General features: G+C 36.1%; 1 protein-coding gene across 1 annotated transcript in view; it reads left to right on the top strand.

Annotated features, from left to right (window-relative positions):
• Positions 1 to 27754, top strand: part of LOC115232489 (putative uncharacterized protein DDB_G0284695) — a 145700-nt gene that overhangs the window by 56589 nt on the left and 61357 nt on the right. Inside the window, exon 2 of the mRNA XM_029802390.2 lies at positions 3647 to 3876. The gene's annotated coding sequence lies outside the window, so the exon portion shown is untranslated. The remainder of the gene's footprint in view (positions 1 to 3646; positions 3877 to 27754) is intronic.

Genomic DNA, 27754 nt, shown 5'->3' with positions numbered 1-27754 from the left:
TCACACACCCACCCTCCACTTGATTTCATATGGCCTGAGAAAATAAAAGGATGTAATTAAATACCACAAGGTATTTAATACTTTTTTTCTTTCTACTGCTGCTCATACCACATCAACACCTTAGTGTCAGGAATAGTAATAATCCTTTCTAATATAGGCACAAGGCCTGAAATTATGTGGGGAAGGGGATAGTTGATTGGATCCAGTACTCAACTGGTACTTATTAGGTTGACTCCAAAAGGATGAAAGGCAAAGTCAACCTTGGTGGAATTTGAACTTGGAACATAAAGACAGGTGAAAGCATTTTGTATGGCCTGCTAAACAGTTCTGTGAGCTCACCACCTTAAATAATTCTTTCTACTATAGGCACAAAGCCTGAAAGTTTTGCGGGAGGGGTCTTGTTGATTATATCAACGCCAATGCTCATCTGGTACTCATCGATCACAGCAGCATTTGAACCCTGAACATAAAGCTGGAAGAAATGCCAAGCATTTTGTCCAACACAGTAATGATTCTGCCAGTTTGCCATTTTAATTATAATTATGGTTTCAAATTTTGGCATCAATGGCAACAATGTTTGATGGTTGTAGGCCCGTTACATCAACCTCTGTGTTCGACCAGTACCTATTTTATCAGCTTTGAAAGGTTGAAGGGCAAAGTTAATGTAAAGAGTCAGAAGAAATACCACTAAGATTTTGTCTGGCGCGGAAGCAATTTTGTAAACCTGGTTTACCTCATGCACATACAGAAGGAGAAGCAAAGTTAGTTAATTTCCAGTATGTTACCAAGACTAATTCCTCCAATTCTGGAAGGATAAAGTCCAAAGTCAACCCAGACAAGATTTGAACTCAAAAAGATATAGTCAAATATAGCAAAGCATTTTCTCTAAAACTTGGCCAATGCTGCTACTCTGCCTTAGGGTTGTTTGTACAAGGATGATCATGATCATCAACAACAGAGTTTCTTTAAATTCTTACTTATCTCTTCTCTGTCAAATTTCTGGTACAAAGTAAGAAATTCTGTGAAGGAAAGAGAACAGGTAATTTGTTGGACCCCACTTCCTGTCCAAGATTCTTTGAAAGTATGAAAGACAAAAGTTGACCTTAGAAGTATTTGAACTCACAACATAAAGAACCAAAACAAAACAATTTTCTCTGATGCCTTAAGAATTCTGCTATTGCTTTTAAAAGCCTTAATTATTATTTTAAGGTTATTTTAGAAGGAAATTGTTAGCTGAAGTAGATTTACTGTTATATATAGAACAGGAGCAAAAAGGAAATATTTACATGGTCAATTGACCTGCTTGACATAGTAAATCACACCCTAATGTGTTTGAAAAAGGAAAAGATGCATTAGAAAATGTAACCCTAAATATATCTAAGACAGGATGGTCACAGCTGGAATCAGATTGTAAGCCTGCTCCATCAAGGTTGACTTAAGGACTAAAAAGACAACTTGTACATACTTTATTGCCTATTAACTGATAGTAAATAAATGAAAGGTAGTTTATCTTTGGCAGGATTTGAACTTTGAATATAGCAAATTAGAACTATACACCATTCTAAGACATTTAGATCAACACTCTATGATTTTACACTTAGTCACTTCCTTCTGAGATAATAATAGCAATAAAAATGATGGCGATGATAATTGTAATAGAAATAATGGGATTAATTGCTTACTCGTGATGTAATTGACTATTTTTAATGCTCTCTTTGTAGTTGCTAACTTGAGTCCTTATGGTAGTTTGACCTTGCTATATCAATCAAGCCTTTCTTCAATGTATAAAATTAAATGTGTCTGTGTGTGTATATAGTCATTGTTTTAACATTTACTACTCCATGCTTGCATGGGTCAGACAGATTTTGTTGAGGTAGATGTGTTAACCCTCACCTGTTTCCAAGCAATGTAAAAGTCTTAACCTATTCAAATAATAAATTAGCCTGGATATGGTTTACAAACCTCTTGTTTACAAAAGTCATGCAACATGTCAGAAGGCCCATGCATGCTTTTATGATTGATTGTAAGTATGCAACACTGCCTATGTTTAATAGAAAGGGTGTATGTGTGTGTGTGTGAAGGTGTATTGCTCTGCAGTTAGCATGTCAGGCTCACAATCATGACATAGTGAGTTCTATTCCCAGACCAGCTGTAGAAATGAGTTGTGACATCACTGATGCCAAGATGTATCAGCCTTTGCCTTTCCTGTGGATAACATCAGAGGCATAAAGAGGGGAGGCTGGTAGGCATGGATGATTGCTGGTCTTCCATAAACAACTTTCTCTGGACTTGTGCTTCAGAGGGTAACCTTCTAGGTGCAATCCCATGGTCATTCATGACAGAAGGGGCCTTTACCATATATATAATGAAATAAATGGATCTCTTGCAGTCTTGATGATGAAGATTGTTGCTTGCACATGTTTACCCCAGCACACTTCCTCAATTATATTACCTAGGCTCAAGTACAGGTCTTAGGTTATTGCTTCCTCTCTGTACTTATGGCATACAAGGCACTCACCCCTCTGTTATAATGAAAAGCCTGCCCTTCGCACTTAGTGATTAGTGGGTGAGTTGATGTCCCTTAGTCCTGTCTCATTGATGACTTGACAACCTCCTTATGCTGGTGCCACAAAAATGCACCAAGTACACATAGGCACAAGGCTAGAAATTTGGAAGGAGGGAAACAGTGGATTATATCACCTGCCCTCCCCTCAGCTAAAAGGAAAGATGACAGGCAAGATGAACCTCAGTGGAATTTGAACTCAGAATGTAGTATTTCAAATTATGCTGTCCTCAACTTTGCCTCTCAACAATGATGTAAGTGATGGTTAAAATTAATTAACACAAATGAGTAGAGAAAGCATAGGGCTGTAAGGTCCCATTAGCCCTGTCTTTCTGAGGACTTATAAAGCTTTCTAGTGCTGGTGCAATGAGATAATATGCCATGTACACTTTGTAAAGTGATTGGTGAGAAGAATGTCACCTGACCTTAGAAACAACACCAATATAATATAGACTAGTACCAGTGTATGTAACTGCTCCTAATTGAAAGTTGACATAAATTGATGGTAATGATGATAATAATGAGGTATGTATAAAATTAGGATGTGATTTTTTATTAAAACAATAGACCATAGGCTGGATAAAAGAACCATAAACTAGTTGATAGTAAATTTAAATTCATTTAAATCTTTGTTGACAAATAGATTGTTTTGTTATGTAGAAACTTTGAAAAAACATTAGTTTGAATACTGAAATGTGTTTATTTATAGAAATTAGGAATTACAAAGATGAATAATAAGCAAGAAAGGGCAAAGGAGATGAAGTGAAATCTAATATGAATGTATTTTAGAAGAAACAAAATAAAGACAGATATATTTGAAAACTGAATATGAGAAATAACTCAAGTGTTACATCTGTTAGCAACCCAAATATTAACATATACACATGCACACATATGCATGTATACACCTGCACACATACACACACACACAATCTGACTTCATGATGTGTCTAGGACTATATTATTTTTCGTGTGGCTTTGATTAGTACTGAATGACAAATGAAATATTTCATTTACAGTATAATTAGAATGTAATATTCATATATCAATTTATCTCACCTTAAATTTGTTTTTCTATTATAGCTCATCGGAAAGTAATTTCATAGTAGAATGGAAACTTACTATGCTACAATTCTTCACCAGTTAAGATGTGAACAAATACTTGAAGCAACAGGGAATTACACAGTTAGTTTGCAAGCACTTTGCCCACTTAATGGTGAAATTGTTCATATTTATTAACACTTGGAAATAATATATACGATTCCAACTTTCTCTTTCTTTTTGCGGATAAAAACAATTATTACTTTATTTTGGTAAGTTATACAATATTTTATTTGGCTCTAATTGAAATTGTTTTGAAGTTGTACTTCTTTTGATTTATAATTTTGACTAGTGGATTAGAATATCTGTGACTAGGCAGTCGCAGATCTACATTGGACAGCCTTTGATGATAATGTGGAATAGTATATCATTTGGAACAGAACTTGAAGTAGGTAAAGCTATAAATAATAGCATGTAGAATATTGTTTTTTTAAAAAAAAACACAAAAACCCATGAGTTGTAAAAGGTCAGTTGCCGAGAGTTCTACTGTTAAAAATGACTCTTCAAATCCCAGAAAGTTTCTAAATTCTTATAATGTAAAAAACATATCTCAGAGATGTATTTGTCTAGTAAGCAATTTCAGTGTGATAGACTCATCAACGATTCAAAAAGTGTTAACTGAACTTGAATATTATTTGGTGTTAAAATTTTCATTGCACCATCAGCAACTGACACAGTTACACCGAGTTGCAGTAGAATTGTATCACTGACCAGGTCACAGTTCATGCGCTGAAAATTTTGGAACCAAATAGTGTTTATATAAAGTTGTCTTTATGTACTTTTGAATGGCCATCATGTGTCTTACATGTTGTAAAGATTAGCATAATATTTTGAAAGTATAACAAAAATTAGTATAATGATAAATGTGTGTTTTAAGTAATTATTATGATTATCATGATGCAAGATGTTATTTTTAATGAAAGAATTCACACAAAAACACTGAATCTTTAGAATCTATTCCTTGCTCATGTCTTCATTGTAAATGCATCTGGCATTTTTGCTAGCCACCCCTAGGATGTTTTTTTTTTTGTCTCCCTCTGGATACATAGTGTTTTAAAATGCAGCACTTTCACAAGAGACTTTATCTCAGACAAAAGCTTCAGTATTTTGCCTGTCAACAGGGTAGATGCAATTAGAATTATAATATCAACTAAAACTAAGTTTGGTGAGATTTGAAACCAGCAATGTTGCTGGAATGATAATTTAAAAAGTATTTATTTTGGCACTTTACCATTTCTACCAACTCACCGATCTGAATAATTGCCTCTTTAGCTTGCAGCACTAAATTCAAATCATCCAATAGACTTGAAGATAATAGGGAAACCATTCCAATGTTTTGTTTTTTTTAATTCTTCCTTTGAATCTTTACATGAAGGCTGTTTTCCATAGTGGTAGTGATGCCCTAATGACCTAATATATTCCTGAACATCATTCTCTCTCATCTACTATCTGTCTTTTTCTATGTCTATTTATCTATCTTTTTCTATGTCTATCTATCTATCTTTTTCTATGTCTGTCTATCTATCTTTTTCTATGTCTATCTTCTTTTGTCTGTCTATATATCTATCTATCTATCTTTTTCTGTCTGTCTATCTATCTATCTTTTTCTGTCTGTCTATCTATCTATCTTTTTCTGTCTGTCTGTCTATCTATCTATCTTTTTCTGTCTGTCTGTCTATCTATCTATCTATCTTTTTCTGTCTGTCTGTCTATCTATCTATCTTTTTCTATGTCTGTCTGTCTATCTATCTATCTTTTTCTATGTCTGTCTATCTATCTTCTTTTGTCTGTCTATCTATCTATCTTTTTCTGTCTGTCTGTCTATCTATTTATCTTTTTCTATGTCTGTCTATCTATCTATCTTTTTCTATGTCTGTCTATCTATCTATCTATCTATCTATCTTTTTCTATGTCTGTCTGTCTATCTATCTATCTTTTTCTATGTCTGCCTGTCTATCTATCTTTTTCTATGTCTATCTATCTATCTATCTATCTATCTATCTATCTTTTTCTATGTCTATCTATCTATCTATCTATCTATCTTTTTCTATGTCTATCTATCTATCTATCTATCTATCTTTTTCTATGTCTATCTATCTATCTTTTTCTATGTCTGTCTGTCTATCTATCTCTGTCTACCAAGCTGAAAATAGTGCTCCCTCTTCCTTCACATCTGAGTGGTTGCTACTCACATATGTATTCAACTGTAAAACACCTTTAACATTCCATTACAGATTTACAAACATTTCAGTACAACTCCTGCAACAGAAGAAAAAAAAATGTCCAGCCCACCTATCTACCCATTTACCTGTCCCGCTTACTTCCCTGTCTGTTTACCTGTCTTCTTGCCTACATATCTACCTGTCTTCCCTTCTACCTGCATGTCTGCCCATCTGTCTGTCCGATAATATCTCTAGATCTCTATCTCTCATCATTATCATCATCGTTTAGCGTCCATTTTCCATGCTAGCATGGGTTGGACGGTTCTACTGGGGTCTGTGAAGCCAGAAGGCTTCATCAGGCCCAGTCAAATCTGGCAGTGTTTCTACGGCTGGATGCCCTTCCTAACGCCAATATATATATATATAATATATATATATATATATATATATATAATATATATATATATAAGCCTGCCAAATGTTGACCCAGTAGAGGGACCAGCTACCCGAATAGACAGCTCCCTTGTAGATAAGGCAATTAAGGATATGAAACCAGGCAAAGCCCCTGGCCTATCAGGAATCACTGCTGAATCTTTACATGAAGGCTATGTGGGCTATGCCATAGTCACCCGCATTGTAAACCAGGTAGTTCACAATGGAGTCATACCCAATGACTGGTGCAGCAGCACCATAGTCAACTGCTACAAGGGTAAGGGTGATGCTCTAGATAGAAATAACTACAGAGGTATCAAACTGTTGGACCAGGTGATGAAGGTCTCAGAGAAGGTCATAACCAATCTCATTAGGGAGAGAATTTGTTTAGATGAAATGCAGTTCGGTTTTGTACCAGGTAGAAGCACCACTGATGCTATATTCCTGGTCCGACAACTGCAGGAGAAGTACCTAGCTAAAGATAAACCCCTCTACATAGCTTTTGTAGACTTGGAGAAAGCCTTTGACAGGGTTCCCCGTTCCCTTATCTGGTGGTCGATGCGGAAACTGGAGATTGAAGAATGGCTAATAAGGGCTGTACAGGCTCTATACAGAGAGGCTGTCAGCAAGGTTAGGATTGGCAACGAATATAGTGAAGAATTCCGGGTAGAAGTAGGTGTGCACCAGGGCTCAGCCCTCAGTCCCCTTTTATTCATCATAGTCCTTCAGGCAATAACAGAGGAATTCAAAACGGGATGCCCCTGGGAGCTCCTCTATGCCGATGACCTAGCTCTCATAGCAGAATCACTACCGGAACTAGAAGAGAAATTTCGGGTGTGGAAGCAAGGGTTGGAATCAAAGGGCCTTAGAATAAATGTAGCAAAGACCAAAGTATTAGTAAGCAGCAAGAGGTACTCAGCACACACCCCCTCGGGTAGGTGGCCCTGCTCAACCTGTAGGAAAAGTACAGGTAGAAACTCCATAAGATGCACCCAATGTAAGTTATGGACACATAAGAGGTGCAGCAACATTAAAGGGAAATTAACAGATAAGATAGCTTTCATGTGCGGCAGATGCACAGGGACAATAGACACAACAGACACTCAGAAAACAGATTCCATCACACTCCAGGGAGAGAAACTAGAAGTAGTTGATAGTTTCCGCTACCTGGGTGACCAAGTTAGTAGCGGAGGTGGATGCACAGAGAGTATCACCACTAGAATACGAATAGCCTGGGCAAAGTTCAGAAAGCTCCTACCCCTACTGGCAACAAAAGGTCTCTCCCTCAGAGCAAAAGGTAGATTGTATGATGCATGTGTGCAAACTGCCATGCTTCACGGTAATGAAACATGGGCTGTGACTGCAGAAGACATGCGTAGACTTGAAAGAAATGAAGCTAGCATGATCCGCTGGATGTGTAGTGTCAGTGTGCACGCAAGACAGAGTGTAAGCATCCTGAGAGAAATGCTGGATATAAGAAGCATCAGATGTGGTGTGCAAGAGCGACGCTTGCGATGGTATGGTCATGTGCTGCGGATGGATGAAGAGAGATGTGTGAAGAAGTGCCACTCCCAAACAGTTGAAGGTATCAGGGGGAGAGGTAGACCCAGGAAGACATGGGATGAGGTAGTCAAGCATGACCTCAGAGCATTGGGCCTCACTGAGGCAATGGCGAAGGACCGAGATCTCTGGAGATATGCTGTGACTACAAAGACCCGGGCTGCTTTCTGCAGCAATTCCACATACCCCCTACCCCATACCCCCTACCCCATACCCCCTACCCCATACCCCCTACCCATTCTAAGTACCCCGGATCCCCAAAGTACCCTGGATCCCCAAAGTATCCCGATCCCCAAAGTACCCCGGACCTTGTTGCCCCCGTGCCGCTGACACGTTAAAAGCTCGAACCGATCGTGACCGATGCCGGACCCTCCGGCCCCTGTGCAGGTGGCACGTAAAAAGCACCCAATCCACTCACGGAGTGGTTGGCGTTAGGAAGGGCATCCAGCCATAGAAACTCTGCCAGATTCAGACTGGAGCCTGGAGCGGCCCCTGGCTTCCCAGACCCGGTCGAACCGTCCAACCCGTGCTAGCGCGGAAAGTGGACGTTAAACGATGATGATGATGATGATGATGATATATGGAAAAAAAGTCAAGGTAGAAAATGCTAAAATAATTTTATAAAAAACATTTCAGTACTGGTTTCAGTCATTGAGACTTTTTCAACTGTAAGTATGGAAAACAATTAAATTTTGAAAAAACTAAAAGAAAAGTTTTTTCAAAGAATATTTGTATAGTATTCAAATACAAATGGCATTTCTCATGTTTTTGCCTGTCTCTGTCTCTTGTGGGTTCAAGATTGTTGTGAATTCTTGGTAGGGAAGAAGAAGAACTCCCACAATGAACTCCCACGTCGCATCAAAAAAGAATTCATGATAGAAGGGCTAAAATTCATCCTGAAAAATAACTACTTTGTCTTCAAAGACAACTTCTCTCAATAAAAATCGGAGACTGCGATGGGTATGTGAATGGCCCCCTCCTTTGCTAACCTAGTCATGGGATATCTAGATGTCTTTATTGAAATGTTCTAGAAAAATACAGCAGCCCATTCTCCCTCTACATAGAAAATAACTGGAAGAGATACCTTGATGACTGTTTCATTCTTTGGCATGAAAATATAGAGAAACTTAAAGAATTCCAAGTACATATAAATGGACTTGACGTAAACATTCAATTCATGATGGAATATAGCCATCAACAACTTCCCTTCCTTGACATCCTCATTAAGAAATCTAACAATGTAATAGAAACTGATATATACTATAAGCCCATGGACAGTAATATCTACTGTTCAACTCATGCCACCCCAGACACACCAGAATGAATATCCCCTTCAACCTAGCAAAAAGGATATGTACTATTGTTTCTAATGCAAACACCAGAGACACATGGCTACATGAACTAAAGGATTAGCTCATCACCAGGAACTACCCACCTTCACTAATTGACATATGCTTTTGTGCCATTCAACTCAACATCTAGGAACTCAGACATCCCAAATTAAAGGATTTACAACGAAAAGCCCTACCATACATATCCACACACAACCCTCTTAATAATGAAGCCTTCGACACCATCCCTCAATACATTCCCCTGCTAAAAAAGGACCACAGAATGAATTTAATCCTCCAAACACACACCATCATAAAAAGCAAGAGACAACCCAAATCTATGGAAAGTCTCCTAACACAAGCCCAAACACTCTCAATAACAACACAGCAGCCCTCAGTAAAAAAATGCGGAAGACCCAACTGTGGGATATGCATCAATTTAATTGAGTGATCAGAGTTCTCCTTCAAACAGGGACAATGTTTCACAGTGAAAAGCAACTTCACATGTGCTTCAGAAAACCTGATATATGCACTAACCTGCTCTGGGTAAATACATAGGCCAAACAAAAAACAGTCTATGTAAAAGAAAGGCTCTGCACAGATCCCAGATCAAAATTCCCCAAAACAGAAAAATAGCATTCAGCTAACTCATCGATCCAAGCTTCAGAATTTTCCCCTCTACCAAATCAGTGACGATACAACCTGTAGCCAACGAATTAGTAAAGAGACTCTCTTTATTACAAAATACAGACCCCTTTTGTTTGCATCTACAACAAACGACATATCGCCTTAGAATAAACACAAATACACACGCAAATATTAAAAATGATACACTCAAGAGATTCCCAAGAATTCATTAAAAAACCGTCCCAATCACTGCTATAATCCATAAGGATCCACTTTTAGGTCACTAGACCATATTCCTACTTATTCTCCCTTCTCTTTCTCCTTCATCTTCTTCCTCTCTGCCACCTCCTTCCTAACTTTACCACTATTGCTGTTTAGAATAACACTTACGCAAATTTTATAAACAAAGCATTAAAAAAAATGTCTCAAGAATTCAATCACTACTACCATCCACAATGGGTCACTTTCGGGGCACTTGACCATTTAACATACTATTCTCATGGCACTCCCACATTCTTCTTCTTCCTTACCAAGAATTCACAATGACCTCCAACTCACAAGAGTAAACAAGAGACAGAGACAGGCAGAAACAAGGAAAATGCACTTTGTATTTGAATACTATACAAATATTCTTCAAAAAAAACTTTTTAATTTTTCCAAAATTTGTTTTCCATACTTACAGTTGAAAAAATCTTAATGACTGAAACCGGTACGGAAATGAATTTATAAAATTGTTTTAGCATTTTCTACATTGACTTTTTTCCATATACATCAACTCATATGTTTCTTTTCAACCTTGTTTGTATGTATGTATGTATGTATGTATGTATGTATGTGTGTGTGTGTGGTGTGTGTGTGTGTATGTATGTATGTATGTGTGTGTGGGGGGAATGTAGGTGTGTGGGGGGTGTATGTAGGTGTGTGGGGTGTATGTAGGTGTGTGGGGTGTATGTAGGTGTGTGTATGTATGTATGTAGGTGTGTGTATGTATGTATGTAGGTGTGTGTATGTATGTATGTAGGTGTGTGTATGTATGTATGTATGTAGGTGTGTGTATGTATGTATGTATGTAGGTGTGTGTGTGTGTGTCTTTATGCGTCTCTCATCTCCCATTATTTTTGTCAATCTAATACTGTCTCTCTATTTGTCACCTTGTCATTCCCATTCACTCACTCACTCTCTTTCACAGTCTCTTTGTCACTCTGTCTCTGTCTGTTTGTCTGCCAGTTTGTCTATCTGTCTGGCAGGCTGTCTGGTTATTTGTTTCTGTCTCTTATTGAGCTCCTGTCAACTTTGACCAAACATGTCATCAAAGGCAATCCCACCATGACAGTAATGCCTTTTAGGTAGCTATCTAGGTGTACATTATTTAATGTGTCCAACTGTCTTTTAAGATGGTGAGGTATAATTTGAGGGAGATTTGGCTGCTGTACTTTGCAAGGTGAATGATTATATGGAGAACCCTTTGTTGGCTTGTTCCTCACAGTTATTGAAACTGCTGGAAATAGCAAGAGAATTTCCCTCATAATACACCTCTCTATCTTAAATAAATACAGACAGATTGGATAATGTAATTCTAGCTATGCTTTGTCTGAAAACAGTTGGGATGATTGTGGTTGGAACTCTTCAAGCAGAGCTAACCCAGAGCAGAACAACACCACCACCATCATTTCCACAACCGCTACCAACACTATCATCGTCATCATCATCATCAATACCACTACCACAAAATCTAAATTCTAGATCAGTGTTAAGATTACGTACACACACTCATATGTGCAGAGACAAGATAATTGTGGTTGGAACTCATAGTTCCATTCAAGCAGAACTAACCCAGGGCAAAAGAAAACCATCGTTACCACCCCCAGCATCATCATTACCACCACTGTCCTGTGTCCACTTTACATAATGGCTTAAGTTGAATGGGTTCCTATTCTCCGAGATGTTTACAAATTGGTGATCACAAGGGAAATACAAACTCCATGCAGCCATGTGTGTGTATATATATATATATATGTGTGTGTGTGTGTGTGTGTGTATGAAATGTAGCAGGGTTCATTAGAATCTAGGTATTTTAACATGTAGGCGGTCTAGATAGGCCAGGTACTGAGCTTACAATATGCTGGAGCAACTTAAAGTTCTTGGTTGCTGTATGCTGTAAGTATGCATAGGTACCCAATCCAATATAAACTGTAGATCCAACTCAAGGATGATTCCAAGTGAGACATTATAAAAGAACAAAGGACATAAGTGGGGTTCAAAATTTTGAACCCCACTTGTGTTCTTATATCTCAATTAATGAATGCCAAAAGAACAAGAGTCACTCTCATTAGCTTACAGCTATTTCTGTTATAAGAAGCAGGAGTTGGAGCTGGGTACTTGTAAAACATCCTATAGCTTCCTCAGAGCCATTAAAATGAAGTATATAGGATGTTGCACAAGCACTTGACACTGTCACCAACTGTCATGACATTTCATTCGCAAACACTGTATAATCTGCCTTCACTCAGAAAGCTAAATTCTTTATTGCTACCAAAGATTATATATCCCTAGTCTGGCTCCTATGCTATCAATATACCCACCTCTACTACTAATTATCTCAACAAGGTAAATGAAAGTTATCAACTACTTTTTGTGAGCCTTGTAAGTATTTGGTGTAATTTATTATGCTTGTACTGTTACTACTAACTGCTCCAGTACATCTATCACTTATAAAAATCTATGTTCACTGTCAGTCCAAATCTGGTCCCACTACACATCTTATACATACATAATCTACATTAGATATGCTGTATGGAATTTCTACCTGATACTTTCTCATATCAAGCACAGCATTCTTCTGATGATAGCAGGGTCCTGTCTTTCTTTTTTACTGAAATTTTAGTATTCTCCTAAGTTTAGTTGATTTTTTGTTTGATAAAAACCTCTCTGTTTAAAAGATGTATATATATACACACACACACACACACATTCACTGCTCAGTTCTTTATTAATCACTGAAATGCTGTTTAAAAGATGTATACATACACACATTCACTGCTCAGTTCTTTATTAATCACTGAAATGCTATAAAGTCTCATCATAGTATGTCTGTGTGGTTAAGAAATTCCCTTCCTTTTGATTCAGCCTCACTGTGTGGCACACTGGGCAAGTGTCTTCTTCTGTAGCCCTGGGCCAGCCAAAACCTGAGTGTATTTGATTGCTGAAAACTGAAAGAAACTCTGTGTGTTTGTGTGTGCGCCTCTGTGCTTGTGTACATTTTCCACTTACTTTGCCTGGCATTCTTCTTGACACTTCTGTTAATAAAACTCCTTTTTTGCTTCATGCATATGAAAGCACGTGGAATAAGAAAACCTTTATTTGAAACCAGGGAATGGTTAGCATCAGGAAAAGCATCTGTAAAACAAATACTTCAGTAAGATATTTGTCTAACCTGTGATAGCATGACAAAATGGGTAGGTTTTATACAAAATGGAAAATTATAGTGTGTGGTGGGTAACTGACACTTTCATTACCAACCTGGCCAAAACCAGCTCTGGCTCTGTAGTACAAATGTCTTGTTTTCATAAGTTTTGCATTAAAATATACCACCAAACCTTAGTCGCAATTTATGTTCCTAACACTAGCTTAATGATAACTAAGTTATTTTACTAAATTCTTTGTTATATTTAAAATAATTGAATGAAACATAGAGCATCTCAAAATAAATACAGTAATGAAAGGGTTAAACAATTTACTCTGCAGTCTTGAAGGCTAATGATCAACCTTATAGTGTGGCACCTTGAGTAAGTGTATTCTACTATAATCTTGGGTTAATTTAAGCTTTATGAATGAAAACTGATGGACAAAAATTGTACGGAAGCCATGGTAGTTCTGTTTCAAATGTAGCACCAACCTTGTCCCACACCATGTCAGGTATTTGCCTGCCTGCCTACTTGTTTGTCTGTCTTCCTATCTGTCTGTCTCTGTCTTCTATTCATCCACACATACACACACTATCACAGTATCTGCTCCTTGTGTTTAGATGGTTTTTTTTGAAATCACACAGTTGTCATTTCATCTTTCCATTTTCCTGCATAAATTTAAGCAGGAGTGGCTGTGTGGTAAGTAGCTTGTTTACCAACCACATGGTTCCGGGTTCAGTCCCACTGCATGACACCTTGGGCAAGTGTCTCGCGCCAACCAAAGCCTTGTGAGTGGATTTGGTAGACGGAAACTGAAAGAAGCCTGTTGTGTGTGTGTGTGTGTGTGTGTGTGTGTGTGTGTGTGTGTGTGTGTGTGTGTGTGTATATGTGTGTGTGTGCATGTCTGTGTTCGCCCCCTTCCCCCAACATCACTTGACAACTGATGCTGGTGTGTTTATGTCCCTGTAATCTCGTGGTTCAGCAAAAGAGACCAATAGAATAAGTACTAGGCTTACAAAGAATAAGTCGTGGGGTTGATTTGCTCGACTAAAGGTGGTGCTCCAGCATGGCCGCAGTCAAATGACTGAAACAAATAAAAGAATGACTTAATATACTCAACAATGTATTGCTCAAAGGCCCTCTTTAATGGGTTGGTTTAATTAATTTTCTGTGATTAGAAAAACAAAAATAATTAAACCCCAAGATTAAATTAATTGAAAGGACTGGCTCATTTTTTTTACTCCTAACTCCTGCACACCAACCTATGTTTAATTAGTAATTGTTTGCTATTTGGAAAATGTTTGATCATGTATTTATATGTTTATTAATTCATTTGCAATTTGATGGAATTTCGTAACTGTCCAAACATTCAGCAAATGGGGAATGTTGACTGTTTGGATCAACAGATAAATATTTGTGAGACTCGATGAACTTAAACAATTAAGATCTTCATTTTTCCTTTTTCTTTTTTTTCTTTTTTTTTCACTTAAAACGATTCAGATCAAAAATATTTCCTTTTAACAATTTCTTGCTGCAATTTCCAGGCATGTGTGTATGTGTGCACATGTGTGTGTGTGTCTTTGTGCAATTGTGTATGCCTTTGTGCAATTCTGTGTGTTTTTGTGCACATGTGTGTTAGTGTGTGTTTGTGTATCTTTGTGTGTGTGTCTTTGTGTATGTGTGTGTTGTTTGTCCCTAACCACAGCTTGACAACTAACCAGTATTGGTTTGTTTGTTCCCCTATCCTAGCACTTTTGCAAAAGAGACTAATAGAATACATACCAAACTTTTAAAAAATAAGTACCAGAGTTGAATAACCTTTGGGTGTTTCCTATTATCTCCACCTTCCCTCCTTAGGTGCCTAGTAGAATATACTTTTAATTTCTGCTGGTAGATTTCTCTACCTCATTAATTTTTTTTCCTTTTGTTTTTTTGGATTATATTCTACTTGAACTTTTCCTATGTTTTATTTTTTTTGCCATTCTTGTTGATAGATTGATTTGTTTCATTCACATGGCCATTCATGTGCAATCTGTTTCTGGAAAGTTATTAGCTGACAAAAATGAATTTGTCAAATGTGAAAATTCCAAAAATGGTCAATCAGTAATATACTGAAGATTCTGTAAATGTGTGAAAGACTTCTAGAATAACAGAATTACCCTGAAGTAATGTCTATAATCCAAGGCCATACAACAAGAATGACAAAGATGAGTGTTAAATCTGTTATATAATGAGAGGTTTTGTTGTTCCTAGACACCAATTAAGGAGACCATAGATGACGTTAAGCAAATTTAATTTTTGATATTCAACAAAGCAGCAATTTTGTTTACTTTTTGATCCAAAGTGTTTAAATGCAGTAATTTATTCCAATTATACTCCATTTAATGTGACATTGACTGAATGAACATCCACCATGAATATTTTGTTATTGTCAGCATTGATATTTATTTGTGAAAAAAAATAGCAACATTAGTTGTAGGTTTCCATTGAGACAATAATTGTTTCTCTGCATTTCTGATGGTGATGGTGGCAAGAGAGTGTCTGTGGCTTGAACTTCAGTCACTATGTGCAAGTATTTTGCTGATGAAGGGTGAAAAATGTGTTTATGTGTGTGTACATACACACGTGTATGTGTGCATATACGTGTGTGTGTGTGTGCATATATGTATGTTTGTGGATTGTATTGAACCACTTACACCTTTTATCATCTTTGCTTCACTCCTTTAATATTACCATTATCACCGTCATCATTGGTTTGAGCTTGCTCACATTCTCATAACTCCGATCCTCCACCCCTCTCTATTTTTCATAGGATGTGATATTTCCTCTCGATTAAAACCCAACATTTTCTCTTAACTGATCTATGTATCTCGTTGCACAGCAGCTAATGTGATTTCAACTGTCATGCTGTCCAAAATAAGGTCTCACTAACCAACTCTCTTACTTTTTGAGACATGCCCATCAAAGAAAATTCTTTCTCTAATGATGTCTGATACTTCTTGTACAATCTTTCTTTGGTAGTGTTTTTTCCAGAACCTATCCAAAATAGCATGAAGTGTGAGTATTGTAGGTGCAGTCTAGCATAGTTTCAAGGCTTTTTGTTTGTGCCAGATGGAAGAGACAAAAAAAAAACCCCACAAATTCACCAAACAACTTATTAGTGATTTTGGTTAATTACTATTAATTGCAAATAAGCAGTCCATCATCATTTAATGCTCATGTTTTCAAACATGCATGTGTTTGTTGAGGCAGATTTTCTATGACTGGATGCTCTTCCTGACACCTGCCAATACCTGTTTGCAAGCAAGATATTTCTCATGGTCAGACATGTTTTCCACAGAAGACTGAAAATCAAACAACCTTGCTTGTATGAGGATGCTCATTTGCAACTATCACACAGGTTAAGACAAGGGTACAAATGCATACATACAAAACATTTTTCCATTTTTACTTTTTTTTTAGTTTCAATTCCCTCACAATTCTTTGGTTGGCTTGGAGTCATAGTTGCCATGCAATGGGACTGAACTCAAGGCCACATAGTTGGAAAGCAACCTGCTTAACCACAAGTGCTATAGACCTTACCTGTACCTAGCAATGCTTGTGTGGTTTCAAAATTCTAATTCACAATCCCACCATCAAACATATACTGAAAGAATACCAATCCAATGGTGTTTTTAATTAATCTAGTCACATGTTTATACAGTTGACACTGTTAATCATGAATTTACAAGACCAATCATCATCGTTGTTTAACATCCGCTTTCCATGCTAGCATGGGTTGGATGATTTGACTGAGGACTGGCAAACCAGATGGCTGCACCAGGCTCCAATCTGATCTGGCAGAGCTTCTACAGCTGGATGCCCTTCCCAATGCCAACCACTCTGAGAGTGTAGTGGGTGTTTTTACATGCCACCGGCATGAGGGCCAGTCAGGCGGTACTAGCAACAGCCACGCTCAAATGGTGTTTTTATGTGCCACCTGCACAGAAGCCAGTCCAGTGGTACTGGCAACGATCTCACTCAAATGTTTTTTCACGTGCCACCAGCACAAGTGCCAGTAAGGCGACGCTGGTAACAATCACGCTCGAATGGTACTTTTTACATGCCACCGGCACAGAAGCCAGTTAGCTGCTCTGGCAGCAATCACGCTCAGATGGTGTGGTCAATGGTAGCTTGAAACAACTCTTCTACTTTTTACTTGATGACTGTATAACAAGACCAACAGACACATTGAATTCATTCATCTGTCTTTCTCATTCTTTTTATGTTTCATGCAGAAAGCTTTTTACTAACATCTCTTTTACATCTTTTCCTGAACTGTCATCCTCCTGTAACTCTTTCATAGTAATGCTTACATTTTAATTACTAAATTGTATTTGGACATAAAACTGTACTAATATTCTATTTTCTCCACCCACCTGATATCCAGAGAGTCAACACACCTCATCACCACTATTTACCCGCTCTGGACCTTTTTTTTTTTTCATGCTTTAACCCCATCTCTTTGGGTTCATAGTCTTTCGAACTGCATAGTAACTTCATTAGTACTGGTGACATGAAAAGGCACCCACTACAAGCAGTAAATTAGTTTGTATTAAGAAGGGTATCCAGTTGTAGAAACCATGTCAAAGTAGACACGAAACATGATGCAGTCCTTGGGTCCCTTGGATGCTGTCAAATAGTCCAGATCATGCCAACATAGAACATGATGATGATACCAAATTACCTGAAATTATCCCTGGTTCTACAAAACAAATTCTCTATTTTAAAATTACCTTAAAATCTTCATTGATATTCAAGATTACTATATGTTCCAAATACCAGCTTAAAGATGTGTTATTTTAATAAACTCATTTTTTCCAAAATTTATTGAAAGACTTTGTATTTTAGCAAAAACATAGTAATGAAAGGCCTTACTTATTGTCATTCTTTTTAATCCATCAAATACAATATTCCTTTTCATTAAATTATACAAAGCTTTCTTGCAAATCCTGATCATTACATTGTGTGAGCATGTGGTGTGTGCACGTGCATCTTTATTCAGCCCCACTCCATGCTTACAAATATTTGTACAGACGTTTTGACAGGAATGTTCTAGAAGACAGTTAGGATGAGGAACGTAACCTTTTGGTTGTCTAATTTCAAACTTTTCAGTATTTTCTGAACAGCTGTCAAGTTTTGCTTTTCAGAATTTGACTTCTTTCATAACCCAAATCATAACCTTTTGAATCCAAACCCCATTATTATTGTAATCTAATATTTTTTTGACAATAAAATAAAATATCTATCTATCTATCTATCTATCTTGTTCTCTTTTTATATCTATCCATCTATCTATCTATCCACCCAACCACCCACAAAATGAGGAAAATATTAGCCAACACAATGTCTCTTTGTTATATTATGAGTTACAACACATTCTGAAATAGGTTAGGTAGACTGGAAGCTAATTATTTTCAGATAAAATAATTAGATATAAAGAAAAAAAGAAAGCCATTCAATTGTTTTCCAAGATTACATGTGACATATAACTGCAAATTTTATGTGGTGAGTCCAACTTCCTTTGAACACTGTACGTACTGAATGCATATTATAAATTTATATGGTCTTAACGAGGAGAGGTTTTTTTTTATCATTTCTGCTCCCAGCAACCAAATCTTCAGTTATCATTGTAAACATTTCACTTCTGACCCACATGCCCTGAGAAAAGAATGAAAACCAAATTTCATTTCCCTTTTCCTATAAATATAAACTCTTGTTGTGACCTTTATAAGAATAGTCAAATGGTAAAAATTATAGATCATTTATTTGTTCATTTGTTTTTACTTGTTTTTTTTTCATGCTAGCATGGGTTAGACAAATGGATTCATAAGGTATTGTTTTACAGGCAGATACCCTTTCTGTCATTAACCCTTTCTTGTTTTTCATGTAAGGGATCTCTTATTTCACATGTCTTTAAAGGCACAAAGCCAGCAGATGATGTGTTAACAGGAAAAATAACTATTACAACTTATAGCTTGGGTTTATTGCAAATGTAAGCAAACACATATGTACATGTATAAATACACATATAGCATGTGTACACTTGTGCAATTGCATGCACACATGTACATAAATACAATGGGTTCTTTCACTTTCCATCTATGGAATCCACTCACAAGGCTGATTGGCCTAGGGCTACTTTCAAAAACACTTGCCCAAGGTGCTATATAGTTGGACTGAACCCCTAACCACAGGGTTGGTAAGCAAATTTCTTAACAATACATGCCTGTGCCTAAATGCAAAAGAGCTTTTAGTTTCACCTCTCCACATTCTGAGTTGAAATCCTGCAAGTGTTGATTTTACACTTCGTTTTTTTTTTTTAGGATTGATAATGATAAAAAAAAAGTGCAGGCATGGCTGTGTAGTAAGAAGCTTGCTTTCCAACCACATGGTTCCGGGTTCAGTCCCACTGCATGGCATCTTGGACAATTTTCTTCTACTATAGCCTTGGGTTGACCAAAGACTTGTGAGTGGATTTGGTTGATTGAAGCGGAAAGAAGCCCATTATATATATATATATATATATATATATATATATATATATATATAATATATATATATATAGTATGTGTGTGTATACTTGTGCGTGCCTGTTAGTTCCCCACTCCATCACGTGACAACTGATGTTGGAGTGTTTACGTCCCCGTAACTTAGCAGTTTGGCAAAAGAGACCGACAGAATAAGTATTAGACTTACGAAGAATGTCCTAGGGCTGATTTGTTTGACTAAAGGTGGTGCCCCAGCATGGTCACAGTCAAATGACTGAAACAAGTAAAAGAGTAAGTGTGTAGTTAGTTATTGTAACACTCATTTTTAAATGAGTTAACAATGTGAGAAATTAATTATGAGGGTTTTCTTGTGAAAGCATTTTGCTTGGTTGGTAACAGCTCCTGTATCACCTCAGAATTAAGTAGTCAGCTGTAAACAGGGAATCCAGCTGTAAAAATACTAAATCTAAAAGTATGCAAATATCTGAATTTACATAAACCATTTTACACACAACTGTATGAAAATCACTTAACATGAAGAAAGACTCCTTTATATGTTATTAAGAAGTCTCTTCATAGCTACTTAATCTAGTAGAAACAGCAGCCAGATCTCCCTCATATCTCACTTCATCTAGCTTTTTTGCCCACTATTCCCGAGAGGGTTGTTAGGATAGTCTTTAGATGCCTCCTCCATGAAGTCCTATCAGAAGTAACTCATTACATTTTCTTATTCCCAATCACTAATGGTTGTTCCCTCCTCGACCAGCTTTGGGATTCTGGGTTATGTAACTTTTATTCTCCCATGTCATGGCTCCAGAACAAGTTGCAGGTATATTACTAGTTGTATTGCTATATATCTTTTTTCATAGCTTAAGCTTTTTACTGTGGAAAACAGGTATACCACTCAAAATGTTCTTGCCTTTAACTGCAGAAAGCTGTTTTATATACCAATCTATCTTTTGTTGTGGAATGTCATGTTTGAAAATATTTTATGTTGAGATATGTCAAATTTACTGAAGTAATGTGATTTGCATAAAATACCAATTTTATTTTTTGGTAGACATTCAGCATCGTTACTGAAATAACTATGAACTTTTGCAGTAAACGGGTTAGTTTTCAAGTTATTTTACAATGTTCTGTGGCAATGCACTTCATACAGCCACAGTAGTAGGGAAAAAAAATTTCTTTATTCTCCACACGATCAAAGTGCCACTTAGTGGGATTGAACTTGAAACCACAAGGTTGCAAAACACAATTCTTTTAACCACACAGCCACATGCTTAGAGACAACCCTAAATTTTGAATGTATTTAATATGGTGCTCTATTGTTCCTACCAACTCTCACAGTGTTTTAGATGATTATGATGACAATAATGATTCATACTTGTTCAGTTAAATTATGCAATTTGTCAAATTAATTTACATTCTTCCTTTTCTCTTTCTAAACATGGTGCATTGACAGTTTAGGAGACAGCATAAATATCATAGAGGAAGAAAAACAAAGTTGAAAGTATAGAAAATTAATGCTGTTGTAACGAGAAAATCATTGTTATTGTAGATATCAGACAGTTATTATTAGCAATTGCTTAAATCATTTCTAATATTAGAATCATTGAACATATTAAGCAAATAGTTTTAGATCAACTGTCTACTTTTGTTTTGATAGTTACAATATTGCTTGTTCTTTATAAAAATACTACTATTTCTTTACTATATCAATTCAGAAACAATTATTTTTGTTTTTTGGATCATGATTTTGTCCTGTATCAGTTTAATATTTGGTGTTTTACAACCAGATATCAAATTACCATTGACAGTTTTTTCAAAAACAAAAAAAAAGTCTGTTGTTATATTAAAGCCCTCAATCAACTGATATTGTTATGAATTAGGAATGTTTGAAATCTTAAGTGGTGGGGGGGGGCGAAGTATGGAAGATAACTGAAAGATCAGTTGATTGAAATTTTTGGACTACATAGAAAATCCAGATTGGAGTGGATTTGATCTTTAAAGCCAATTAGTGAAAACAATAGACATAATTCACTTTTATTAAATTTCCATAGCCAGAAACTGGGAATAGGACTGGAATATGCCCTGTTGCTTTTGCCATTAGCTTTGAATTTCAAATCCACTCAATTTACAATATCAGTGTTATCCAAATATTTTAACAACTTAATCTTACAAATGTGATTTGCTGTTTGATTTTTTTTTTTTTTTTTACGATTTTAGATTTTAAACACCCTTTGTGGGACTTGTTGTTTATTAATTGCTTGAATAATTTCTATTAAAGTATCTTTAATAATTTCTGTTAAAGTTTCTAATTTACTCCATTACATATGTAACACTAACTTATTAGCACACCAGACAAAATGCTTAGCAGCAATCTGTCTGTATTCATGTTCTGAATTCAAATTCTGCCATGGTCAGCTTAGCTTTTCATCCTTTCAGGGTCAATAAAATAAGTACCAGTTGAGCACTGGGGTCAATATAATCAAGTATCCCCTCCCCACAAAATTTCAGGCCTTGTACCTATAGTAGAAAGGATTATTTAATCCTTTAGCATTTAAACTTACCATATCTGTCCCAAATATTCTGTTTTATGTTCAAACCTCTCACTCCTACCCTACAATGTCATTCTAAAGATAAACAGTCACATCATTGATGTATGGAAGGTTTGAGATAATGCATGAGGAAGCCATTTCTGCCTAAAATGCTAAATACTACGAAATTTTTGACAGCACATTAAAAAATTTTTTTTTTCAACATTTCAAGTGGAGATTGGTATTTATGTAATTACCAATATGGCTTCAGTATGTAGCAATTCTGACTTGGAAGATTTTATACTTAATGACATACAAAATGTAGGGAAAAAATAGAAAATACCAGTGACTTGTCTTTCGGTGAAACAGATTTAGATGTTTCTGAATTCTTGCCCATTGAAGATGAGCATTTTGATAGCAGAAGCGATGGCTCTCAGGATACCATTTAAAATATTATAGTGACACAATTAAGCAATAAAATACCAGTACATAAACCTGATTTTATTGAAAAAAATGTAATTGTAAATCATTGATTTTGAAACACCTGCTGATAATTCTCCTAAGCATGATTAATTCAAAACAAGGTGATTTTTCCACTCTCGCCTCCCCCATCTCCCAACACCATCATACAACACCACACATCATATCACAATACCATCACGCACACATCAGCACTGACCACTTCCCAGACACACATTTTCACATCTACACATACACACACGCACACATCAAGATCACCAGCCCTCTTCCACATGCACATACAAACTCTCTTATACACATGCACGCACACCTTCGTTTTGGGATCACTGCTACTTTATTATCTCCCCTTCTTCCTTGCTCTCCTGTGTGACTCTTCTGTTCAGCATTCGCCATGATAGATCACTAGCAACTATACATTCTTTATTTTCCCTCATTATTTCTTTCTGTGGAAGAGCGTAGGCTCAAAATGTTAAAGACTTTTTCACTTCCCGAGCGTTATACTGATACATTTGTTCATCTGTTTGTTGTCTACACCACCTGTCTTCGTCTTTTGTTTTTTTGTGAATTCTTTCCTAAATATATAAGCATTACATTTAACAGTAATCTAAATTCTAAAGAGTTAAAAACATACTGTCATTTGTATGTTGGTTTAATGTCTATTTCTGTTTTTTCTTTGTTGGTATTAGTTTGGACTGGGAGTTATATGAAGCAGAACTTTACAGCCAGATGCCCCTTAACTGTTTTCAAATGAGGGATAAGGCTTTGAAAACTCAGTTACTGGTGGTGTGAACAAGGAACATCATCTTCATCATCACTTCACTCTGGCTACGAATGCACACACACACACACACACACACACACGTGTATGCATGTATGTGTGGGAGGCTTCCTAAAGTTTCCCCTCTCAAATCTCCTTAAAGGTATTCATTGCCTAGTCATTCTTGATATATGTATATACACCCATCCGCAAAATCCATTAAATTCTCATTAATCTATTAATGATGATTCTATTTCATGAAGAAAATTAAAGCTACTGGCCGAGAATATTTTTACATGCATACTTATGTGTGTAAAGGTAAAATGTGTTTAAATTCCACTTGCTAGTTATTATTGAATCCTTGTGTATGATTCAAAAAGTGATTATTTCTACATTTTCTGGAAGTGATCTGTACTTTACAGTTTTCTAATTTTCAGCTGTGTATTTTCAAGTATTAGTATCCGGTTACAGTTGCCAACATCTCAAATCCCTTTCTTTATAAGAACATTTTACTTTGAAATAGATAATTTTACATTCGCTCACACACGACATTTATTCTAGTAAATGTGTGTGTGTGTGTGTGTGTGTGTGAGTGAAATATTTTCTTTGATCACCTGCTTAAAACACTAAGCTTATTTCTCAAAACATGAGCCTTATCCAAGATAATAAACAGCTGTATAAGATTGTGTTTTAGGGTTTTAGTTAAAATCCTTGGCAAATATAGTACATTTCAGAGCAGACTATTTAATTCTACATTTCCTTGGTTGTCTTAGTTGTGAAGAATAAATATCAGGGTTTTGTAGGAATGTTGTCTGTTACAGGCTAATGATCTTCCTTCAAAGGGCTTTGCTTCTCATTCCACTTTGCGATATGAAAACTGGAGTTGAACATTGGTCTTATGGATGCTTATGATTCACAAAAGGAAATTAGTGGTATGCAACCCCCACTCCAACTGTACACTAATTAAAAAAGTGATGGCATGCTTGACGTTTTATTGTTGGTGGCAGATCAAAAAAGGTCATATTGCCTCAGTTGTTGTTACAGTTCTGTTGAAGAATTTGCTTAGATAAATGATCTTGCTAGCTGGATGCTAGAAGTAAGTGGGAAGTAGGTTTTAGGTGTGTGATTGTAGCGGACATGTTACAAATTTTTCTTTTATTACCCATAACAATTTATCTGAACATGTGCTACACAGATAAATTGAAGCTCTAATAACCTAATGAGTTTTAGAAATGCCTTATTATTACTTGTATTTCATTCTGTTGTTTTCATATCTTTACCCTATGCTGTCATGTGTCAAGTGGATTTGAAATCTGAAACATGGCTACTTTTCCTGATCCTGTATTTTGTCTGTGAAGCCTGATGATCTGATATTTGATGTTATCTCTTATTTCCGTGTCTATCTTGATCTTCCTTTTGCTATGGATACATTCCACTTGGAACACGTGTCACTCTTTCATCTACCAGTTGTTGGCAATTCGTATTGTACATATATAACAAAGCAACTAATTACTTTTCTATATACGTGAAGTGATGTTATTAATGCCTTGCTACATTCAGCCTGAGAAGATATTTTGTTATTAAACATTCAGATGGTACAGAAATTCTGCGCTGTGAAATCCTGTGTCCACTACTTTAATATTTTAATATATAATTATTTCTGTATTATATGGCATTCAATAGGCAAAGTCTTGTTAGAGAATTAGAATGTTTTCTGATATTTGTTTCAGCTCTCTGTTCTCTGAATTCAAATCATGCGGATGTGAATCAATAAAGAAGTATCAGCTAAGTGCTAGTGCAGCCTTCTCTCTCCCTCCAGCTGTGACATCTTTGATATTCTGTTGAGTCAAAGTTGGAGAGGGTCAGTGTTTGCTTGTGACTACATGGGCATCTAAAACACCTATAGATGCTGGAAAGAAACCAGTTGCATATGATGTTTGGATGTGTGATGTTAAATTACTTGAAACGTAGAGCAGAAGAGGGTTTAGGAGATCAATAGGTTATATACAAGAGAGATGATGATATTGATAGAGATGTTGACTGCTGGTTTAGAATGTTCTGGAGTGAGAGTGTGATGTGTCCATGGCAGAAGAGGCTTGAGAAAAGTGGTCATCTCATCATCTTTGCCCACTTATTCCTGGGAGTATCATGGAAGCTCAGTCCTTAAACACACCTGTCAGAAGCAGCTGTCTCCAATGGATTCAGCTGGATACCCAAGCAAGATCAACTGAGCTCGTGGATGCTATCCAACCATCTTGCTCATGTTTTACTCTTGGGGCTCCTGCCTGTTGGTTTTGCCCATAAAACCTGCCCAGTGACTCTTCACTAAGACATTCTTACCATGTGTCCATAGTATTAGAGTTGTGATCTCTCAATTCAACGAGCACGGCTTTTTTTTTCTTGAAGAAAAGTGGTTGCTAAATTTAAGGATGTTGAGCCTTGCAAAAAATCTTCTGAAAGGTTGTAACATTTTATGAAAAATCTGTCCAGCTCCTACACAAATGGATATTAAAATGAATTATGATACCAGATTTGGTTGATCTGTTTACTAAAATTGCTAATATCGTCTCAGTTTTATTAAATGTTTTCAACATATATTTACTCTGATTTTCATTTAAATGCCTCATTTTAAATTTTAGCTAAAGAGATTTTTATTTCCAGCAGAAAATTATCAAAAGAATGTTAATTCTTGTCTTGTCACTGTAATCACTTTGCCTCAAGTTTTGACTTGCATACCAGTATGAAAAGTTTGTATCATTGCCAGCTAACTTGGTTAAGAGAATTCTTTACTGAATATTGTAAATTTTATTGCAAACCAACATGGAACTGGTAGAACCCATATTTGGGAATTACTTAGATTGTCTTGGAATGTTGTTATTCAAACACCATCATTTCAAATTTTGTATTTTTTCTTCTTTTGCATTAAATATTAAGTATATCTATGAGTGTGTGCCTTTGGGTGTCTGCCCAATTACTTAATTTATAAAGGGGTCTGGAAAATAGGATACAATAGTGATGATAGAAGAGATAGGTGAGACTGAGAGGGTGTATGAAGTTAGATAGTTTCAAGAAACAAAGGTTGTTATAATTGTGGTAATAGATAACACAGCAATGGATGTCCAGGTAGAAATATAATCAAATGATTATCTTGGTTAGATAGATCCATGCTATATGTCTGCTTAAACAAGATATTCAACAGCCACAATTACAATTATAACCACAACACTTGTTCTTTACAGTTAATTTTTAACAAATAATGTCTCACCTGAAAACAGAAGGAATCCTGTTGGAAAAGAATCTACAAACTTGGCCTGTAGTCTAAAAACTTACTACACCAGTATATCTTCAAGGAAGCCTCTATATAGTTGTTTGGATTATTGGAAATAGTAGCCAAATTTCCCTCAGATCTTATCATTACTGCCATAGATAATGTATGTCTTTGGAAAATGCTCTGGGAAAATGTTTTTATTAGTTTTGTTTGATCAAAACTGACTTTGGATTTAAACATTAAAATACTATTACACTGTTGTAAAGTAAATGGGTGTTATTAATGAGTCTGACTCTGTTAATTGCCAGACTAGTTACTTTAAGCTGTCTTGCTTGATGCCTCGCACTTTTTTTACATTCAATTTTGTAGAGGATCACTCAGTAAAGTAATATATACTAGGAAAGTATACCAAGTAGCTATAATAACTTCCTGTCTAACTGCCTGCCAACCAGCTATATGCTTAAGATGAAAAGAAACTCTGGTCAATGTTATCTGAAGTCTTAATGTAATCATTAATGCTTGTTAATTAGTAAAGATATTTGAGATGAATCTTCAAATAACTGAATCATTAAATGAACATATATTCCTCATATCAAACAACTTGGTAAGTAGTTTGTATTTATAGATTTTATTATAGCAATGCAAATCATTATACTAAGTATCATAACTCTATGGGATATCTAAATACAATCATTATAATAACTGTGTTTTTTAGTCTTCTGTTTCCCATCCTAATTATCATTTGTTAGTTTCATGCAAATTTACAGCCAACAGATATCATTCATTATTATAACAAGTTCATATTTGTTCAGTCTTCTGTCATTTCAGCAGTGAATTTGTTGACACTTGATCTGTTTTGAAAGTTCACATTGGAAGCAGATCTCAGTTATTCAGTGGTGAGAATTCAGTTGTTTGATCTATTGAGTTACCTTCTCCTGAATTAACATGTAAGTGGCTGGTCATCCCACAGACGTGTGCTCTTAATGTAATTCTCAGGTAGAA

Source organism: Octopus sinensis, linkage group LG2 (assembly GCF_006345805.1).
Source record: "Octopus sinensis linkage group LG2, ASM634580v1, whole genome shotgun sequence".
Lineage (NCBI taxonomy): Eukaryota > Metazoa > Mollusca > Cephalopoda > Octopoda > Octopodidae > Octopus > Octopus sinensis.
Note: the sequence above shows the minus strand (reverse complement) of the source record. Positions and strands in the feature narration are given on the sequence as shown.